Here is a 21,850-nt window from a genome sequence, read left to right as displayed (position 1 = left end):
CGCTTGCCTAGCAAACGCAAGGCCCTGGGTTCGGTCCCCAGCTCCAAAAAAAAGAATGTGAAAAAAAAAAAGGTCAAGATCATTCTTGGCTACAAAGTGAATCCAAGGCTAGCCTTGGCTACATAAGAAGCTGTTGCTGAGCTCAGCGGTAGAGCGCTTGCCTAGCAAGTGCAAGGCCCTGGGTTCGGTCCCCAGCTCCGAAAAAAAAGAAAAAAGAAAAAAAAAAAAGGAAGAAGCTGTTGCTGCCTGGCGGAGGTGCTGCACACCTTCAATCTCAGGACTCGGGGGAGGCAGAGGCAGGCAAATCTCTGAGTTCAAGGCTAGTCTGGTCTATAGCAGGAGTTCCAGGACAGCTAGGGCTACACAGAGAAACCCTGTGTCAAAAAAAACAACAAAACAAAAAATGAAACTAAACCAAAAAAAACCCAAAACCAACCCAACCCAACCGGATCCAAAGCCTGTTTCGAAGGAGGAGGGGGAGGAGGAGGAGGAGGAGGCGGCGGCGGCAGCGACAACAACAACAACAACAACAACAACGAAACCTCGATCCCAAACAGCCTAGATCAACTCTGGTCTTCAAATTGTAGTAATCCTCCTGCCTCTGATTCCCAAGTACTACGCCATGCGCCACCAATTCTCAAAGATGTAGCTTTCTTCCCCTTTTAGTTTGTAAAGGATAAGTTCGTTTTTATTTTCTGTCTATGAGCACACACGTATGCTTGTACCGAGTGCGTGCGGAGCTGACAGGCCAGAAGGGGACTGCAGATCTCCTGGAACTGGAATCACAGTTGCGAGCCTCCGTGTGGGTATTAGGAGCTGAGCCCAGCGCCCTGCAAGAGGAGCAAATGCTCCTAACCACCAAAGCCATCTCTCTAGCAGCTAAAGATGCAGTCTTTCTTTTTTCTTTGTCGTGAGAGAAGGTCTCACGGTGTAACTCTGGCTGTCCTAGAACTCACTACATAGACAGGACTGACCTCGAACTCACAGAGATCTGCCTGCCTCTGCCTCCCCTAATGATGCAGTTTAAAAAGCTTCCCAGCTGGGCAGTACTAGGACACTCATTTAACCCCAGCACTGGAAAGCAGAGGCAAATGAATTTGAGTTTAAGGTTTGTGGGGAGCGGCGCGGTAGAGCAAAGATGGCACCGACATCCAGTCCCGTCTGTGTAAACAACTTATCACGTATGCGCAGGCTTGTCCCCTTGCCAGGGCGGCTGTAGGATAATGAGGTGATCCGGCGCCCTCCTGTGGTACACAGCAGTACTGCACATGCGCAGGTTTTGCACCTGACATCAGTCTGGCCGGGGTGGTACTATGCTAATGAGGCGATTCATGCTCCGCCAATCCCTGAAGGACACGTAGTACGACCACAGCCTGTTGTGTATATAAGGCGAGCGCTTTTGGCGCTCCAGGTCCCTGTATCAGCAAAGAGGTGGTCCTGCAATAAAGGCTGTTGAGAAGAATCCGACCGTGTTGCGTCTTCCTTGCCAGCCGAGGTGGGCGCGACAAAGGCTAGTCTCGTCTACAGAGTAAGCTCCAGGACAGCCAGGGCTACACAAAAAACCCTGTCTGGAAAAGCCTATTCACCGCTGACTTATTATTTTTGTAACAAATAATAAACAGGAATTATAAGAAAATGGGGAGGAGGGGTTGGGGATTTAGCTCAGTAGTAGAGCGCTTGCCTAGCAAGCCCAAGGCCCTGGGTTGGTCCCCAGCTCCAAAAAAAAAAAAAAAAAAAAAAAAAAAAAAAAAAAAAAAAAAAAAATGGGGAGGGGGAAAGCCCTGTTGGGAACAAGCAAAAGAAATTTATTCTACATTGTTATAGGATATTTGAGGCTGTTTCTAGTTGTGGTGTCGCTCAGCCTTAGCACACATCTTTAATCCCTCGGGCAGGAATACAGACAGTCCTTTGTACACACCTTTAATCCCAAACAATGAAGGCAAATTAGTTTGTGGAAGGAAGCACCCGTGTTTGAAAGTGATGTCTGATTGAATGGCAAAGTGACAAATCAGAGAGATTTGACAGTATAGGATCTGCCTAACTCTCAGAAGAGAGAGGAAAGGGAAGCTACCTAAGGAGAGACAGACAGAATACAATAGAGTTTGTGGAGAGCAGTACTCTGGAGTCGAAAGAGAGAGCAGGGGGTTGGGATTTAGCTCAGTGGTAGAGCGCTTGCCTAGCAAGTGCAAGGCCCTGGGTTGGTCCCCAGCTCGAAAAAAAAAGAAAGAGAGAAGAGAGAGAGAGAGAGAGAGAGAGAGAGAGAGAGAGAGAGCAGTGCAGCTCAGAGAGGGAGAAGGGGGCAGGTTTACAGAGAGACAGATTGAAGACAGAAAAAACTAGACAGTCACAGGTAAAGACAAGAGCAAGCCAGAGAATGAGAAGGAGCCTGAAGATTAGAAAAGGTTGCTTTAGTTCGAGGCCAGGCAGAGAGCAATTCAGAGGTGGAGAGAAAAGCCAGATTGAATAAATCAGTGTGGAGAGGAGTTTGAACCAGAACAGTTGAGTTGAACCAACCAGCCAGAGCTCAGAAAGAACTAGAAAGCTGTGAGCTTATTCGGCAGCAAGCCTCAGAGGCTGAAAACATTCTAGGCCTAGATTAGATGGCACGGAGGCTAGAAGCGTCCAGGATCAGACCTAGATTAGCAGGCAGAGGCAGTAAACCTCAGAGATGACAATTACACCAGCGGATTAAAGTTACTTTTACACCAAGCACTACCAGTTCCTTCTCAGACTCCATTTAATCATAGGGAGAAACTAAATTCAAGGTCTTAGGCTCTAGAGGAGCTGGGGACTTCCCTACAGATGAACAGCTTCTATTATAAGAGAACAGTTGTCTAAGTCCAGCCGTCGCAGGGACAACAACTTCTCCATCTTGCTGGCAGGGTCAAACTCAGTTCATAGTCCCAGGTCCGGGAACCTGCTCATATCCTGATGGGCGAAAACTCCCTTGCTCAATTCCTCATGTCAAAATGTGACCGGACAATGCTGCACCCCATCCGGCTCTCAGGCTCCTTACGGTTTCATCCTTTGAATATGTCGTACTACGTCCCTTCAAGGTCGTAGTTCTGTGGCCCTGATTGATTAGTAGTGGCTTGATTACAACGAGTTTTTGTCACCTACACTGACCTGGTATTTGAGTTATGTTGTCAGTTACAATGAACTCAAGCAGACTCGATGGCCCAAGAACTCTCGTTAGTTATGACAGAATACTGAAGGCACCAATCTGCCTTGTTATCATTGACTGTTAGTATTATTTTACATTGTGTATGTGTGTGTGTGTGCACACGTGTGCACGCACATATGCGGGGGTTCATGGATAAGTCAGAGGATAACCTGTGGGAGTTGGTTCTCGCCTCCCACCGTGCGGATCCTGGGGGTTGAATGAGGACCGTCAGGGTTGGCAGCATGCGCCCTCATGCACGGAGCCATCTCGCCCGCCCCCACAGCCATCCTGCAATGCCTAGGCTCGCTTGACTAGGGCGCAGCTTTGCTTCAGCTCAATCATGAGGCCACCCCTGAGGCATTTCGCTCTCCAGGATAAAACATTTCAACAAACGGCTGGGAAGAAAGGAGATGGAGAGAGATACCAGAGACCACCACGAGCTGAGACCTGACACATGGGGGCCTTGATTCCTGAATCAAACATGCCACGAAAGCCACCTGAGATGGTGGGACATCCTGTGTTGGGTTTTAGATTGGGGGTGGATGTCGACATGCGTCCAAGCTGAATGGCACCACATTTTGGTGCAAACACAATTAAAGCAGTGGGAGAAGAGTTTGTGGGGAGGAGAAAACATGGTTGGCCCTGAGCAGAACCTGAGTAGTGGGTCTGCGTGTAACTGGGTGTAACTTCCTGATACAGAAGAGTATGGAGAACCCACATGGCTTTGTGTGCATGCACACATGTGTTCATGTGTGTAAAGGTGCACGCACAATGCACATGTGTGTTTATGTGTGTGAAAGTGCGGACACAATGAGCATGTGTTCATGGGTGTGAAAGTATGTACACAATGTACATGCGTGTTCATGTGTGTGAAGATGGGCACACAATGCACACATGTGTTCATGTGTGAAGGTGTGCACAGTATATACATGTGTTTTTGTATGAAGGTGTGCAGTGTGTACATGTGTGTTCATGTGTGTGAAGGGGTACACACATGTGGAAGCCAGAGGTTGATGACTGTGTCTTCTGTAGTCATTCTCCATCTCATTTTTTTGAGACAGGGTCTCCAACGGAACTGGAGCTCCCCAGTTTGGCTAGACAGGCTGGCCGGTGAGCACCGTGATCCTCTTGTCTCTGCCTCCCCCAGCGCTGTCTGCAGGGGTGGATAACAGCCTGCTTACCACACTAGACTTTGAACTCTAGCCTGGGTTATTTGGAATTCTTTCCTGCAGTGTTCTGCTTCTGCCCCAGGCAGGGAGGGCCCTCTAACTTACTCAGCTTTTGCTAGGCCTGTGACACCTAGACTTCATGGTGGCTGGTTTATGGTACCCTTGTTGGCAACAAGCAAAAGAATTTATCCTAAATGCTACCATTTCACTTTCAGACTCCACTAATCATGGGGAGAAACTAAATTCTAGGTCCCAGGCCCTAGGGGAGCTGGGGACTTCCCAATAGCTGAACAGCTCCTCTTGTAAAGAAACAGTTGTCTGAGTCCAGCCATCTCAAGAACGGCTTCTCCATCTTGCTGGCGGGGTCAAACTAAGTTCACGTTCCTAGGACACACTCCTAACCTGATTGATGGACACTCCCTTGCTCAACCCCTAATGTCAAAATATGACCGGACAATGCTACTTCTCTGCCCCCTCTCACTTTATGGTTTTATCCTTTAAATATGCTCTGCAACATCCCTTCAGGGTTGGAGTAGTTCAGTTCCCTTGTCTGTTCTGTGTCCCTGATTGGTCAGTAGTGCACCGATTGATCAGTAGTGCCCTGATTGGTCAGTAGTGCACCGATTGATCAGTAGTGCCCTGATTGATCAGTAGTGCCCTGATTACCATACATTTTTTTGTCCTCTGCATTGACCTGGTGTTTGAATTATGTCGGAATTAAGTGGACCCCACAACACCCTTTCTAGGTTTACGAATATAAATTATTTTAGAAGAGCCCTCAAACCACTCCTCCCCACCACCTCAAAGGGGAGATATGGAGCCCACAGGAGACTCTGCCCAGAGGTTGATGGGAGATGGAAATGGAGTTTGAGACCAGAAAAGCAAAGAGTACCCCGCCCTATCCCCTCCTGCTGGGAAGCAGCAGGTGGAGAGGAGCATAAAGTTCATTTTAAAACCCTCTCCCCACCCTCTACCCTCAGAAAGGGGACCTGAGGAACTACAAAGTCCAAAGTTAGAGAAAATCCAAGGGGAGGTGCTTTAGAAAGGCCAATCATCCTGAGGGCAGATACCTGCGGTGACCTGAGAGTAGATGGTAAAGGTTCCCCCTTCCCCAGGCTCTTTAGACTTGGGACATTATCCAGTGGGAAGGGGGCACGTGACCTAAGGTACTCCGAGGGGGCGGCGTTACTTCACGGCTCCCAACTGGGCTCCCACTGGTCCACGGTAGGAAGGGAGAGCCAGAGCTTCCTAGTTCCAAACTTGCGGTTCCCCTCACCCCATCCCCTGTGGCTCCACGAGCTTCCCAGAGGCACCTCAACTTCCGGCAGGCCTCAGCTGCGCAGCCCTGACCTTATAGCCTTACAACCCTGTTCCCCGAGTCATTCACCCTCTCATTCATCCTTCAGGTCCCTGGAAGGTTCCCTCTCTGGGAGGTGGTTAACGCACATGAAACCCATCCCACATCGGTCCTAAAGCTTTTTCTGCCTCTTTTTTGGGGGTGGGGGTAAAGAACTGATGTCTTGTCCTTGCCTCCTGCTTCGTCCCTCCCTGGATATTACTTATAAAAGCGCAAGTGTGTCCCCAGCATGTTCATCTGGCCGGCAACGCAGCGGAATGAGAGCCCAGATGCTAGCACCCCGCAGACAGCCTCTGGGCTCCAAGCATCCCTCGGCCGCGTGGGAGGCGAACTGGCCGCTCTAAGCGCTTTCCCGCTTTCCCGGAGAGTAGCAGCCACCCCGCGGAGGGTGTAATTGACACACGCACGCGTAATTCACAAAGACCCGCTGACCCGCCCAGGTCTGCATCTCTTGGAGCTGGAAGCTTTGCATACCATCGTACAGATCTCCCTCCCACGCCCTTCCCAGATCTGACACTAATGAGAGTCCGGGGACAGGGACATCAGAACAACTGCCTCCAAGTCCCAGGACTGGAGCTGGAAGCTTCGCGCACCATTCCACGTACCCTCTTCATCTGACACCTACCGGGGTATAGGGTTAGGGACAGAGTAGCTGTCCTCAGGACTTTGGGCTGGAACTGAAAGCGGCTTGCACCATTCCACGCACTCCAACCTCCCCTTCCTAGATCTGACACACGTTGGGGAGGTCCAGGGGCTGGGGAGTATTGGGGGTCATCAGAGAAGCAGTCCCTAAGTCCCAAGACTAGAAGCTTCCAGCACCATTACACGTGCCCCTTCCCTCGTCCAGACCCGACATCTACACAATTTCCTGGGTGGGGAGTACACCAGAGAAACTGGGGATGTCCAAGCCACTGTCCCTGGTGTCCCGGGGCTACTCACTCGGCTCCCCCGCTGCGCGCGGGGCCACTCCTCCAGGCTCGTTGCGCTCGGGCTGAGGCTCCTGAGAGCGCAGGTGCTGGGGTTTGGCTTGCTTGCGCCGCGACATGGCTCCCGGAGGGTCCCCAAGAGTGGCCTCCTGAACAGCGCGCGTTTCCCGACTTTGGAGGCACACCCCCACACCGGGCCGAATCGCGCATGTCCCAGCCCTGCCGCCCGTCAGCCCGGTAGGGCGATTTATCAAGTGTCCTGACAGCCGCTTGGGCGGCAGCCAGGACCTCAGGGGTCCCGGGAACCCCGCTCCCACGCACGAGCTCCGGCTCCACCCCGGCCCCGCCACAGCAGAATCTGCATTTTAACAAGCTCCCCAGGTGATGCGCGCGCACGCTCAGGTCGGCGAAACCCTGTCTGCATTTTAACGAGATCCCAGGTGATTCGTTGGCTCATTAAAATTGCAGAAGCGCCAGCCCTCTTCCCACTTTAATGTGCTCCCCGAGTCGCTGGGGAGCTCGTTAAAATGCAGATTCTGACTCAGGAGTCTGGGGTGGGGCCCGAACGTCTGTATTTCTAACGAGCTCCCACGTGAGGCCGTGGCCGCTGCCACGCGGGCTGGAGAGCTTTTACATTCTCTCTTAATTGGTCCAGCCTGGGACGGCGGTGCTGGGATATTTCTCGCAAAAACTCGCAGGATTTTCTCCTGCGCAGGCGAAGGTGGTGAAGGGCCTGGGCTCGTGGCGCGTCTTCTCACCTGCGCATCCGAGTACACAATTTAAGAACTAGGTGTCTCCAGTTTGCTCCACTCTTTTCCTGCAGTCAGTTAAAAAAAAAAAAAAAAAAAAAGAAGTAGGTTTGGGCTGGCAAGATGGCTCAGCCGGAGAGAACTCAACCCTGTGACTTTGCTCTTTTATCCCGCCTTCCGTTCCTGCCCCAGGACTCAAGGTCTAGGACCACACAGGAGAGGCCTTTGGGGCCAGCCTGGGCGCAGGCCCCACCCACTGTGTGACTGAGGCGCGGTCCCATCCCGGGGGTTTTTGCTTAATTGATTTTTCGTGCTCAGACTAGCTGGGACCTTGCGGAGACCAGAGGGGGACCCCTCCTTCTGAACGAGGTCCAACATGGATCGGCAAAGCCACCTAGTCCCCCTAAGGTGTTTACTTTTTGCAGATTGGGAAGTTACTTAAGCAGGGCTGTGCCCCAAGCCTGCCCAAACCTGAGAGTCACGTGGCGGCCACGGCGCAGAAAGACCCAGCGGTGCTCAGCTGCGAACTCTTGCGGTGGGGACCTGAGAGTCTGTATTTTAAGTCAAGGTAGATAAGTGCTTAAGGCCAGGTCTTTAGGTGTAGTGTATGGGGGGTGTGTGTGTGTGTGTGTGTGTGTGTGTGTGTGTGTGTGTGTGTGTGTGTGTGTGTGTGTGTGTGTGTGTGTGTGTGTGTGTGTGTGTGTGTGTGTGTGATGTGACGCGTAAAGCTGGGGGTGGCTTTTCTTATTTCTTATTTATTTGTATATGAGTGCACTGTACAGACACACCAGAAGAGGGCATCGGGTCCCATTACAGATGGTTGTGAGCCACACCATGTGGTTGCTGGGAATTGAACTCAGGACCTCTGGGAGAACAGTCAGTGCTAACATATCAAAACATATCTCCAGCTTTCCTTTGGCTTCTCAGTTGTCAATCTATTTAGGCATCTGTAGGTAATGCTGGGTGAAGTCACAAGGTTAAACTCAGAGACATATTTCTAAAGAAAGTTTTCCGTGGTATATGTGTGCGGCCGCACCTATGCAGAATGATTTAAAAGTTGTTGAAAGGTTTTATTTTAAATTCTGAGTATGTGTGCGCATCTTGTGGGCGTTTGAGTGCAGATGTCTCTAGAAGCTAGAGGTGTTGGCTCCCCTGGAGCTGGTGTCACAAGGAGTCCTGAGTTATCCGTCTGATGTAGGTGCTGGGAACCGAACTCTGGTCCTGTGGAAGAACTGGGCATGCTCTGAACTGCTGAGCCATCTCTCCATACCTTTACATGATTTTACAGATTGGATATAACGGTGCATGCCTTTATTTAATCCCAGCACTTAGAAGGCAGAGGGAGGAGAATCTCTGAATTCAAGGCCAACCTACCTACATTGTGAGTTCTAGGCCAGCTAGGCCAAAAATGAGATCCTGTCTCAATATTTTTTTGCACATTAATTTATGTAGTTTGCATGTGTGTGTGTGTGGGGGGGGGTCAGAAGAAAACCTATGGAAGTCAGTTCTTTCCTTCTACCATGTGGGTTCTAGGAATCCAAGTCAGGTTGTCAGGATGGTGACTACTGGGTACCTGCTGACCCCTGACCCCTGCTCCCAGCCCTGTACACAGACATTCAAACACACATACATGCTCTGGTTTAGTGTCTCCCAGACTGTCTCAGGATCAAGAAGAAGCTGGGAACAGAAACTCACTCTGAGAAACGTGAGAAAGAGTACATTGAAGGTGACGTCAGAGATGCTTGACATCACATTAAACTTGACCACAGGCTAGCCCATCAGCAGCCAGAACATGTCACAGGACCGAAGAATCCCTTTCTCATCCTTACTGAACATTGTAAGGTTCTTTCTCTCTTTTTTCTTTCTTTCCTTTCTTTTCTTGTTTTGTTTTTGTTTTGTTGTTGTCGTCTTGGTTTTTCAAGACAGGGTTATATCTCTGTGTAGTCCTGGCTGGCCTGCCGCTCTCTCTGTAGGCCAGGCTGGCTTCAGACTCAGAGATCTGCCTGCCTCTGCCTCCTGAGCGCTGTGACTAAAGGCGTGCGCCCCCATGTCCTGCTGGATCCCTCAGATTATTGTCACGGTTCATCCACTTTGAGGTCTGTAGGATAATCATGGGATGACAATACCATAATTGGGCTGGAGAGGTGGCTCAGTGGTTAAGAGCACTGACTGCTCTTCCAGAGGTCCAGAGTTCAATTCCCAGCAACCACAAGGTGGCTCACAGCCTCTGTAATGGGATCTGACGCCCTCTTCTGGTGTGTCTGAGGACAGCTGCACTGTACTCATATAATAAATAGAAATAAATAAATCTCTTTTTATAAAAAAGAAAATACCATAATGTATTCTTTGTTCTTCTGGACAGCTGTGCTGCTGTGGACCAGGCTTGCAAGCCCTCGGGATCTTCCCCAGGAGTGTCCTGGTTTCTTCTGAGTGATTGCAAGCACCATGGATGTTGGAACAGAGGACAAGAAGGGATCACACCGATCTCCCTCCATCCCAGCATGGGAGAGGAGACTGACCTGACATCATCTCCCCCCCACACAGTGTTACCAACTGCCTTAATTCTGGGAACCATTTCGATGCAAAGGTCTCTCGTTGCCACCATAATTTGCATTTCCCCTGCTTATATGATTCCAAGAATGAAATGGAAATCACGTTTTCCACCAACACCAGGGCAAGGACTGATTAGTGTCCATTTCTTTATTTATTGAGACAGGTTCTTACTATCTAGCCCTGGCTGGGCTGGAGCTCCCCATCGAAACCAGGTTCACCTTGATCGAATTCGATGAGATCTGTCTGCCTCTGATTCCTGAGTGACAAGATAAAAGTTCCCTTTGGTTTCCCGGGGACCAATTCACTTAGGCTGGGTGTATAAGTAATGCTGGGGCTGGAGAGACGGCTTAGGAGTTAAGAGCACTGCACACTTTTCCAGAGGACCTGGGCTCAGTACCCAGCACCTACTGATGGCTCATGACCCCCTGTAACTGCAGTACCAGGGATCTGATGACACCGGCTGACCTCCTTGGGTACCAGCAACTCTGGTGCACAGACAGGTGCAGGAGAAACGGTCGTATACATAAAATAAAAATAACAAAAGATTTAAGGGTGTGTGTGGCCACACCTAGTATTTAGGCCATATTGTTTTACAAAGTACCTAATTAAAGTTCTAGCATGTCTGTTTGTCTGTTTGTCAGTCATGTCTGTCTGTCTGCCTTTCTTCCTTTTTTCCTATCTTTTCCCCTCTCCTCTCTCTTCTGATAGAATCTCCCTATCTATCCCCGGGTGTCTTGGAACATACAGCCATCCCCCTGCCTCAGGGCTCAGTGCTGGGATTACAAGGTGGCTTGACACCTGTTCAAAGACCTACCCCTCTGTTCATCTATATCTTGGTTTGTTTTTTTTTTTTTTTTGTTTGTTTGTTTGTTTGTTTTGGAGCTGGGGACCAACAGGGCCTTGCGCTTGCTAGGCAAGCGCTCTACCACTGAGCTAAATCCCCAACCCCCTCATCTATATCTTATTACCAAGTTTACTGCCAAGTTTTCATGACTTGATTTCAAGGGCCATGACTAAAAATTGTGGGAAAGAATCCCCAGGGCCTGTGTTCAGGAGCCATGGGTGTTTACCCGTGCGGTTTTCACATCGACTGTTTCTTGTGTGTTTAAATCTAGCCGATCATTTTTGAGTGCGTGTGAGTGTGTGTGGTGCCTCCCCACATGGGGATATATGTGCACAACTGTTCAGAGGTCAGAGGAGTACATCGGGTGTCCCGCTCTGCCATTTTCTGCCTTATTTATTTATTTATTTATTTATTTATTTATTTATTTATTTATTATGTAATTATGTAGAAGTACACTGTAGCTGTCTTCAGACACACCAGAAGAGGGCATCAGATCCCATTACAGATGGTTGTGAGCCACCAAGTGGTCGCTGGGATTTGAACTCAGAACCTCTGGAAGAGCAGTCAGTGCTCTTAACCACTGAGCCATCTCTCCAGCCCCATTTTCTGCCTTATTTACTGGACACCCGGCCTTCACTGAACTCGGGGCTAAGCCAGCCAGCAACAGTCCACCCGTGTCTCCTCCCTGATCTCCCCAAGGCTGCAGTTACAGGTTTGTGTGTGGAGCACGTCCATGTTTGCATCTGAGCTCAGGTTCTCAAAGGAGCAAGGCCCTGCTCTTCCCCACCGAGGCCAGGCAGAAGCTGGTAAGTTTTGAACCTTAGGGACTTTTGCAAATTCAACTGAAGAGGAAGTCGCTTGGAAGCCCTGAAGGTTTTGAGATGACACCTAGGCTTTGGGGGCGGGGGGTGTCCTCCGTAAGGTGACACTCTGCTTTTCCCTTCCCAAGCCCGAATTTCTGTACTCTGGACCACTTCAGAAGTTACTTCCTCATTCTGGAAAGACCCATCGCCTTCCTCCTCAGGGCTCTCAGGCTGCCCGCTTCCTTCAAACAGAAAGTCAAGCCATCTTCTCTGGGATGAGCAGCTGGTCAGAGTGAAATGATGGGACCCTATGGCTTTTCAAAATCCAAGTTAAACAATGGACGTCTGATTCAGGGGTGTGTGTGTGTGTGTGTGTGTGTGTGTGTGTGTGTGTGTGTTGCACACACATTAGTGTGTAACTATACACGCTCCCTCAGGAGCACTTGGAGCTAGAACAGGATGCCCAGTGTCTTCCTTTATCACCCTTGATAATCCTGTCTTGAGACAGGGTCTCTCGATAAACCAAACCAAACAAACCACCATCCTCATTGGCCAATCTGTCTCACCCCCAATGTTGGGGTTGCAGCTACTGGCTTTTTAGTGGGTGCTGGGGACCTCATGCTTGCAGAACAGGCTCACCTACCGCTTGTTGGGAACAAGCAAAAGAAAGTTATTCTTAGTCATAGGGAGAAACTAAATCCAAGGTCCCAGGCCCTAGGGGAGCTGGGGACTTCCCTACAGCTGAACGGCTTCTGTGGTAAACAGTTGTCTGGGTCCAGACATCTCAGGGACAACTTCTCCATCTTCCTGGTGGGGTCCAACAAGTTCTGTTCCCAGGCCTAGGAATGAACACCTATCCCACTTCTCCAAATGTCTTCTTAATTGTCTGTTAACCAGTAAAGAATATAGAAATTTCTGTTATCTAAACCAAGGTGCGTATGTTATAAAAATATATAGCCAATTGCCCGAATTAACCACATATAGCTGACCCACTCCTTCGGCCCCCTAATCACTCTGAGCTCCACACCTAATGTCTAGGAGAATGAATTATGGACTCTAAAGCCATCCCTGGATATGGCCCAGTCTCCATTGGGTACTCCCTTGATTAACCCATAGTGCTAAAATACACCCGGAAAACACCACAGCTCCCCTCAGCCCACCCTTTACTATCTGGTCCCGTCCTTTAAACGTGTTGTACAATTTCCCTTCAGGGGCATCGTTCAGACCCAGAACTGACCACCTCCCTGAGTGCTCAGAAAATAAAACTTTCATTTTTAAGCTTCTGGACCTGAAGCCAGTTTGCTCAGCTTTCACTCCCAACCCAACACACTGGGCCGCCTCTCCAGCCCCTACTCGATCCTTTGAAAGACGCCACTTGCTTCCCACATTCCCTCAATGAAATGGCAGTGTTGTTACAGTCGGGGGACCATGATGAGCAACCTTATGTGTGGGGCACAAACAATGTCTGCTACTGAGGCAGTGATCTACATGTTACTAGTTATTGATAACGCTGGGGTGTGTGTTACACTTATCTATGACAGTAGTAAGCACTCTCTAAGGAGACAAGACACTGTCTTTCCAGGGAAACACACTTGAAGCATGGGGCGACATTAATCTTCCTAGTTGCAGAATTCACATATTTCTGCACCAGCTGAAGCCCATATACATTTATGAGAACACACACACACACACACACACACACACACACACACACACACACACACAACGGGTTTCTTTGTTCACTTCAGGTTGTGGTCAAATGGAAAAGCCAAAGGACAAGAGACGCGGGATGCCACCATGACTGTACATATCAACACACATGTAATAGGGTATGAAGCATCCCACATATTAGAGACACTTCAAAAGTCAGGAGAGGCCCGAGGGGTGTCCTGTGACTCGGGCCTGGGGATGAGGACAGAAAAAAAAAAAAAAAAAAAGCACAGTGGAGGTGTGGCTGACTGACTGACATGTTGGGATAGATCTTTTCACAATCTCTTAGGTTTTTAAAAAGAACTGTTTAAAAGGTAGGCGTGGCTGGAGAGATGGCTCACTGGTTAGGAGCTTGGGCTGTTCTTCTAGAGAACCGGTGTTCAATTACCCGGCACCCACGTGGTTACTCTCACCATCTTTGACTCCACCTATAGGAGATCTGATGCCCTTGTCTGTCCTGTCCCCTACGGGCACTGAGTGTACGTGCAGGACAAACATATGCACAGGCAAAACATCCACACACAGGAAATACTTTTTAAAAAATTTTAATTAAAAAATATTTATTTTTAACTGTGTGTCTATGTGTCTCTATGTCTATGTAGGGTATGTGGACACAAATGCAGGTTTTCTGGGAGGCCAGGAGAAGGTGCCAGAGTCCTTGGGGCTAAAGTTACAGGTAGTGTGGGGAGAAACACAATATGGGTCCTGGGAACTGAACTCAGGTCCCCCCGAGAGCCATCTCTTTAGGCCCTACACTTTTCAAAAGTTTAAACAATAAAATTTGGTGTGCACGTAAAATGATAGCTGGGCCAGTTCAGGGCAACCCTTGCCCCGAGTCAAACAACAAAACTAAACCTCCTTGGCTATGCCTCCTACCTTGAGGTGTGGCGCATTCTTGGATTCAACAAATCCATCAGCTTCTCCCGCCTTTGCCAGCCTCTTCCGCCACCTCTTATTTGGGGGGAGGGGGTGGGGAGGGCAAGCTTTACTTACAGATTTCCTTACCTAAGGACACACACTGCACAGTCTTGCCTCTTTCACTGAGTGCCTCTTCTTCCCTGGAATCTGGAAGTCTGTGAGCCAACATGTTGCCACAGGCAGCCAAGTCTGTTTTCATTCTCCCCCATAATCCAGTGTGTGACTGCGCCGCGCTGGGCGCCGTGCCCTGCCAAAGGGCGCTTGCTCTCCGGCTCGGTAATTAAGAGCGATGCAGGGATGTGCGATCCTGCACAGGTTTCGTGGTCCGTGGGTAGAAGCTTCTCCGTACCCAGAGTTTGCGCTGAACCAGCTCCCCAGGTGATAGGAGAAGCGCTGAGATCAAAATCTCATTTTTTAACAAGATCCCAAGAGTGTCATATTGGTACGGATCGGCCGGGTCATGGGATCCCGCTCAGCCTTCCTAGGAGGTGTGAAACTCGCTTCTAACTCCGCTTTACCAGTTCACATTCACATCCGTGCATTATTTTTAAATGAAAAAGAAATTAATCGGGGTGGGGAATGGGGGTAGGGGTGGGGAGGGATGGCTTGATAGTTAGGAGCTTAGAAAAAAAAATGTTTGCCTCCCAAACCCCAGGAAACCCACAGTGGAAGGGGAGAACCAACCCCACAAAGGTGTCCTCTGAGCTCCACACGCACACTGTAGCATGCATGTACCCCAAACTGCCAGACCATAATAAAGAGTTTTTAAAAGTGGCTGCGTGGGCTGGGTCTGTAGCCCAGTCGGTGGCCTGGGCGCGCGCCTCACAGCGGTGAGCTCAGCACTTGGAGATGTGGGTCGTGGGGATCATGAGTTCAGGGTTATCCCTGGCTACACAGAGAATTGAAAGCCAACCTGGGCTACCTGAGACCTTGTCTCAAAAACAACGAACACAAAAAATGCACCCTTACCACCCCCGTCTCCCACACAGCAGACTCTAACAGATCAGAAAGGAACGGTCTTAGCTTAGGGACAGCGTCGGGAGCAGTCACGGGGTGGGCGGCACTCTGCTTGGCTGGTTCGATGGCTCAGTGTCGTTATTAAACTGCCTTCCCTTCTGTCCCATCTGTCTTGATCTAAATGTCTGTTTTCCTTCAAAATCATATGTTGAGAAGGAAATGTTTATGTTACCAGGGTGGGGCCCAACTGGGTAGATTCCTTTATAGGAAACTCCGGGGTGGGGGTGGTGGTGGATATATTTAGGGCACATTTTAAATGTGCGTGGAATTTCCAAGGAATAAATAAAAATATCATTTAAAAATAAATAAACGAGAGACTTCAGAAATACCAGGTGAGGATGAAGCTGGAAGATCTCTGTGAGAAAACGATTCTTGCTCAGAGACTGACATCTGCATCTGGTGCTTCAGCCTCCGACTTCCTGGTCGTCAGGATGACAAGAGACGCCTTTCTGTTGTCTGTAAGCACCCCATCTATGGCAATTGGTGATAAACTAAACAGACTAAGGCGCCCACTCATCTGCTGCTGAATCCTAGAAATATCTCGTGGGCTCTCGACAGGTTTGAGAAGGTGACCTAATCACCCTTGGCCTGAGGGAACAGGACGGATAGCAATGACAGAGTGGTCATGCCTACTGGGATGAAAAGAGTTAATACTTACAGAGGCTCATTGTGGGTCAGGGCTGGTTTGACATACACTTTACTTGCATGCATGCATGTGTGTGTGTGTGTGTGTGTGTGTGTGTGTGTGTGTGTGTGTGTATTTGATGCTGGTGGGGGTTAAACCCAGGACCTTGTACATGCTAGGCAAGGACTCTACCACTGAGCTATGCCCCTGCTCTCTCTTAGCCTCCATAAGCCCCAGGCTCCAAAGCTGTAAACTCTTTTCTCCAGATAATAAGAGGAAATGCGTCTGGCTGGAGAGGTGGCTCAGAAGTTAAGAGCTCTGGTTTCTCTTTTGGAGGACCTGGGTGGAGTTCCCGGCACCCAAATGGCGGCTTGCAATCACTTATAACTCCAGTCTCAGGGGATCCGATGCCCTCTTCTGGCCCCCATGGGTACTGCATGCACGCGGTATACAAACATACGCAAAACAAACACAACATAAATATAAATCAGTTAAGAAAAAAAATGTGTGGGGTTGGGGATTTAGCTCAGTGGTAGAGCGCTTGCCTAGCAAGCGCAAGGCCCTGGGTTCGGTCCCCAGCCCCGGAAAAAAAAAAAAAGAAAAAAAAAAAAAAAAGAAAATGTGTGCAAGGGAGCAACGAACAGTAACTAACTCAGGAATTAGTTACCATTCTGACTGTGGGTAATCAACCTCTCCTCTTCCTACACTATAATACTTTCCGTGACTGAAATAGAAAAATAATTGCGAATTGTATTGATTTTAGTGGGCATATACACTGTGCCGGGAAATACTTTGGAAACACTTTGGTATAGAAGACAGATTTGGGGGCCGGAGAGGTGGTTCAGTGGCTGAGTGTACTTAGTGCTTTTGCAGAGGACCCTAATTTAGTTCCCAACACCACATGGGGGGCTCACAGCCATCAATAACTCCAGTTCCAGGTGATGCAGCGCCCTCTTCTGGTCTTCACAGGTACTGCATGCACATGGCGCACAGCTGTGCATGCAGGCAAAACACATATAAAGTAAAAATGAATAAAGCCGGAGGTGGTGGTGCACACACCTTTAATCCCAGCACTCAGGAGACAGAGGCGGGTAGAGCATGTGAGTTTGAGGCTAGTCTGGTCTATATAATGGCCATGGCACCCCACCTACATACACACAAAATAAATAATTACAAACCCCACATGTTTTCCGGGTCACATTCTCAGACCCAAACCATTAACATTAGAGAGCAGAAACAAAATGTGCCTTCCTAAATTTGAGCTACTTAAAAACCAGGGAACACAGCTCTAGCCCCCAGACTGCAGTTCCTCTAAACGATTCCCTAAAACGGAAACAGCAATGAGGCTGGACCGGCAGGGGAAAGGCAAGCCATAGAAGTCCACAGGTGTGGCGGTGAGGGAAGCTTTGAGAGGTCCAAGTAAGCAAACAGATTCCAAACCCTGTATGCTGTGGGACTTTCTGTATTTTACCCAAGTTGGAGTGAGCGAGTCACTATTCCTGCTCACATGAAAATAGAGAATTTCTGGCAGACAGCGGAGACAGTAATGTAGTAAGAATAAGATACAGGGTTCAAGAAACCAGAGGACAGAGACAGACTCGGAAGGCGGGGTTCTCCAGGGACTTGAAATTTGCATTTCCCAAAGACCTCAGCGTGACCCCTGAACACTACCCCCTCCCCCTTGTGTAACCCCGTTTGGCCTTCAACTTGCTACAGAGTTGAGGTTAACCTTGAACTTCGGATCCTCCTGCCTTTAATCCCAGACTGCTGGGATTTTACAAGCGTGCACCACGGGGTTCGGGGTGTGGCTGATGGAACTCAGGGCTTCCTGCACATTAGGCACGCACTCTTGCTGACTGAGCCTACAACCTCAGGGTTTTTAACTATTGTTTCGAATCAGCCCAGTTTATTACAGTTTATTACCCAAAGCAGAAATCATCTCTTCATAGAAGAGTGAGATGCTTACATGACCACTTTCATTAAATTAATTCATGTTACTGAAGAATGAAGGTAGGCGGTTGTGCCCAAGACACGATGAAGCGGTCCTACAACATTCTAAGACATTCGTCTGTCAATCCTGGCAGACACTGGAAACCGGAAAGATATTCCTAGACTTTTGTTGGGCGTTCTGGCTTGCTCTTTGGCGCCACCTAATGACCAATTCAAAAGGGACGGGTTAGAATTTCTCCTTTCGCTTTTGAGCAAGGTCTTATTCAGACCTTAGCTTGAGTAGAAATAGACATTTAAGAAACCATGTCTGAGAAAGCCCTGTCAAGTCTTATTAGGATCCTACATCCCATTAAATCCAAGCAGAAACGTCAGGACCCTCAAGTCCGAAGTTTCAAGTGGGCAGGAGCCAGATGTGGGGCGCGGCACTCGGGCTCGTAAACCCATAAGCCCAGCAGGCAGAAGGCGAATCCTCCTGGCCTACAGAGCGAGACTTTGTCTCAAAAACAAAAATAAAGACACAGCAGTTTGGGTGGCTTTAGGTATCCGTGAAGGAGGGAGGTGTTTCTGAGAGGAGCCAAGCCCCTTCTGTTCGAGTTCCCTCTGATTCTGTAACGAAGCACAGAGCCGGAGAGGTGGTTCATCAGTTAACAGTTCCTGCGCTGCTCGGGTTCCTGCGCTGCTCCTGCAGGCGCCCCGGGTTTGTGTCCCAGCACCCAAGCCAGCTCAGAATCACTGGTAACTTCAGCTCCAGGAGGATCTGACACCCTCTCTGGCCTCTGTGAGCCCCTGCACTGATGTGCACACACGCGCACACACACAGTCACAGACAGGCACGCATACACACATAGTTTCTCTCTTACACACATACAGAGACACACACAATCTCTCTCACAAATCCAGTCACACACACACAGACATACACACACACATGTCTGTGTGTGTATGTGTGTGTGTGTGTGTGTGTGTGTAATTCTGGAAAGGGGTGCCCAAGAAGCTAAAAAAGTACATACAAACTATACTGTACAAACTGAATACGGTGGAAAACCCAAACCAAACACCTTTATTCCAGTTGAAAAAAAATTAAATCCGAAACATGGAAAAACAAACAAACGTATCCAGTCCCTGCTGAATCCTTACTGGAGTCAGCCTTGGTAACCATTAAGACACAAGAGCTTGAAGGAGGATGGTCTCCACCTTGTTACCCTGTTAAAAAAATTACATAAACTGTATAAAATACAATTTATTGTGAGGGACCGGGGCCTCTTACAGTACTTCTCTTGTAGTTTCTCTTGTCCGTCACCCCTCCCTCCATACTAATCCGGTATGGAATCAGCTGGGCAGAGCAGGGCAGGGTGCGCCGCCCCGTGGATGATGGAGTAAGTCTGCTTAGGCAGCTCCTGCTGGGAAGAGAATATGGAGGGTGCCGTGGTGGCCACTGCGATGCTCTGGTCCCCGTCGCTCACCACAGTCACTTCCGTAGTTCCGTCCTGAATCAGAGCGTTAAGGCCTTCGAAGTCCGTGCACGTGATGCCAGAACTGGCAATGAACGTCGGGTTTCCGGTGCCTTCCTGGGTCTCAGTTGGGGAGGTGGGGATCAGGGCCTGCTGCAGGGCGGCCCCCGCCGTCTGATCATGGGTGGTCAGCAGGACAGTCGGCTGACTCAGGGCAGCTGCTTCGCTGGGACACCCGGAGGACTGAGGGGGAGCGATGAGACTAACCTGGCGAAGGATCTGTAGCCGGCCATTCCCCGGGATCTCCTCTGGGGTCTGGGCTACCAGGGTGGGGGGCACAATGTTGACGGCAGCTGCAGCCGCTTGGACGATGGCGTTCGTCTGAGGCACCTGATGCCCCACGATGATCTTGACGCTCCCCTCGTTGAACTGGGACACCTGGCTGGACTGGAGGGGGACCTGGAGATGCTCTACGGTGAGGGGCTCAGCCGGCTGCTTGCTGGGCTCAAGGTGAAGCTGTACTACTGTCACATCTGAGTTCTTACTGTGGTACTCACTGTGCTGCCTTTTGTGGCTGCGGAGCGAGTCCTCCCGCATGAACGAGGCGTCACAGATGTCACAGTGGAACGTCTTCTTGGCATCCAGCTTGGCCACTTGCCGGCTGCTCTGCCTGCCGCTGTCCTTCCTCTCCGGAGCCTCATTCTTGAGCGTGTCCGCGTGGAACTTCTTCATGTGCTTGCTCAGGTTGCTGGGTTGCTTGGTATCGAAGCTGCAGTAGCTGCACTTGAACGGGCGCTCGGTGCAGTGGATGCGCTCGTGCACGCGCAGCGCCGCCTTGCTGGAACACGAGTAGCTGCACTCCGCGCACTTCTCCGGGTGCTCGGACTGGTGCAGGCGGCTGTGTTTCCGCAGGGTGGATTTGCTGTCACCCAGGAAGTCGCAGTGCGGACACTTGAAGTTATTCCCACTGTGCTTGATGCGGATGTGCGACTTGAGGTTCCCCTTCATGGTACAGCGGACATTGCAGAAATCGCACTTGAAAGGCTTCTCCCCCGAGTGCACGCGCATGTGCCTTTTCAAGTCCGAGCTGATTTTGAACTTGGCACTACAGAGCCAGCACTGGAAGGGGGCGTCCCCTGTCAACACAAGGTGAGTTTCCATAAGAACAGGCAGGTTAACAACCACAGAGGATCCCCCCAAAGCGCACACCAGAAAATGGCTTATACCAAGGCAGGAAGGTGGCCCCTTCCTCGCTGCAGCTCCCAGCAGCCCTTGGGATTCTCTTCAGTCCCCAAACCTGAGCCATCACCGAGTGCCGGCACACCCCCGCCCCTAGAAAACCCAGAAGGAAAAGAAAGGGATTTCGAAAAGAGCCATTTAAATGTCGTAGGTAGGATGTACAAATCTACTCTGTGTAACTTTTTTTTTTTTTTTTTTTTTTTTTTTTTTTTGCACAGGATCTATGCAGTCCTGGAACTCACTCTGTAGACCAGGTTGGCTCCTAGTGCTGGGATTAAAGACACGTTGGCTTCCTTAGAGTTGTTTTTAAAAAATGACCACATTTCTAATTTTCCTTAGGGGCCAGAAGAGAGTCTGGATCTCCTGCGAGCTGCCTGCTGTATGTGTTAGGAATTGAACCCAGGCCCTAACCACTGAGCCACCTCTCCAGCCCCTTCTCATAGTCAAGTTAAGACAGTTTTGGGTTGAGGATTTAGCTCAGTGGTAGAGCGCTTGTCTAGCAAGCGCAAGGCCCTGGGTTCGGTCCCCAGCTCGGAAAAAAAAAAAAAAAAAAAAAAAAAGAAGACAGACAGTTTGCTAGCTGGGGACTGACAGTTGGGTAACTTTATCCTTCTGAGTTCTGATTGAACTGAGACTTAGTAACACATTTCCAACAGGTCAGTGCCAGCTGCAATCATGACGTTCCCCTCCACGCTCCCCACGATGGCTACACCCGAGGATAATTCTTGCAGATTTTTATTAATAGAGACGTGTTTATTGCACAAGATTTACTTTTCATTTACTGCCAGCTGTGTTCTCTACTTGGGGAGAAGCCACAGAATCCAGCTGCTCAGCTTGGGGATTTTTGAATTTGTGTTTGTTGAAGAACGGGAAGGGAGAGTGAAATTGCAAACATCCGAGTGGATGTGATATCCCAAATTATTCACTCAACCCGTGCCAGGTCCGAATTATTGAAGGCAGCGATCATCAAGCAAGGGCTTTCTCCTGTGCAGTGCGCTTATGTGTGCACTTCTGGGTCTACGCAGCACACGTGTGTGTGTGTGTGTGTGTGTGTGTGTGTGTGTGTGTGTGTGTGTGTGTAGGTCTAAGGACAGCCTCAGGGGCCACCCTCAGGAATGCTGTCCCCTCCCTTGAGGCAGGGTCTCTCAGTGGTCTGGAGTCACTAACTGGGCCTGGCTGGCCGCTGAGCCCCGGAGATCTGCCTGTCTTTGCTAACCCAGCAATGGTATCACAGCTATGTCCCACGACTGACATTTTTTTTTTTTTTTTTTGTTCTTTTTTTTCCGGAGCTGGGGACCGAACCCAGGGCCTTGCGCTTCCTAGGCAAGCGCTCTACCACTGAGCTAAATCCCCAACCCCCACGTGTGACATTTTTA

The 21,850-nt window shown here is 49.7% G+C and overlaps 1 protein-coding gene across 1 annotated transcript in view; it reads right to left on the bottom strand.

Annotated features, from left to right (window-relative positions):
* The window catches only part of Zfp64 (ZFP64 zinc finger protein), a 59,324-nt gene that overhangs the window by 12,771 nt on the left and 24,703 nt on the right, over positions 1–21,850 (bottom strand).

The sequence above is a fragment of the Rattus rattus genome, chromosome 5 (genome assembly GCF_011064425.1).
Source record: "Rattus rattus isolate New Zealand chromosome 5, Rrattus_CSIRO_v1, whole genome shotgun sequence".
Taxonomy (NCBI): domain Eukaryota; kingdom Metazoa; phylum Chordata; class Mammalia; order Rodentia; family Muridae; genus Rattus; species Rattus rattus.
Note: the sequence above shows the minus strand (reverse complement) of the source record. Positions and strands in the feature narration are given on the sequence as shown.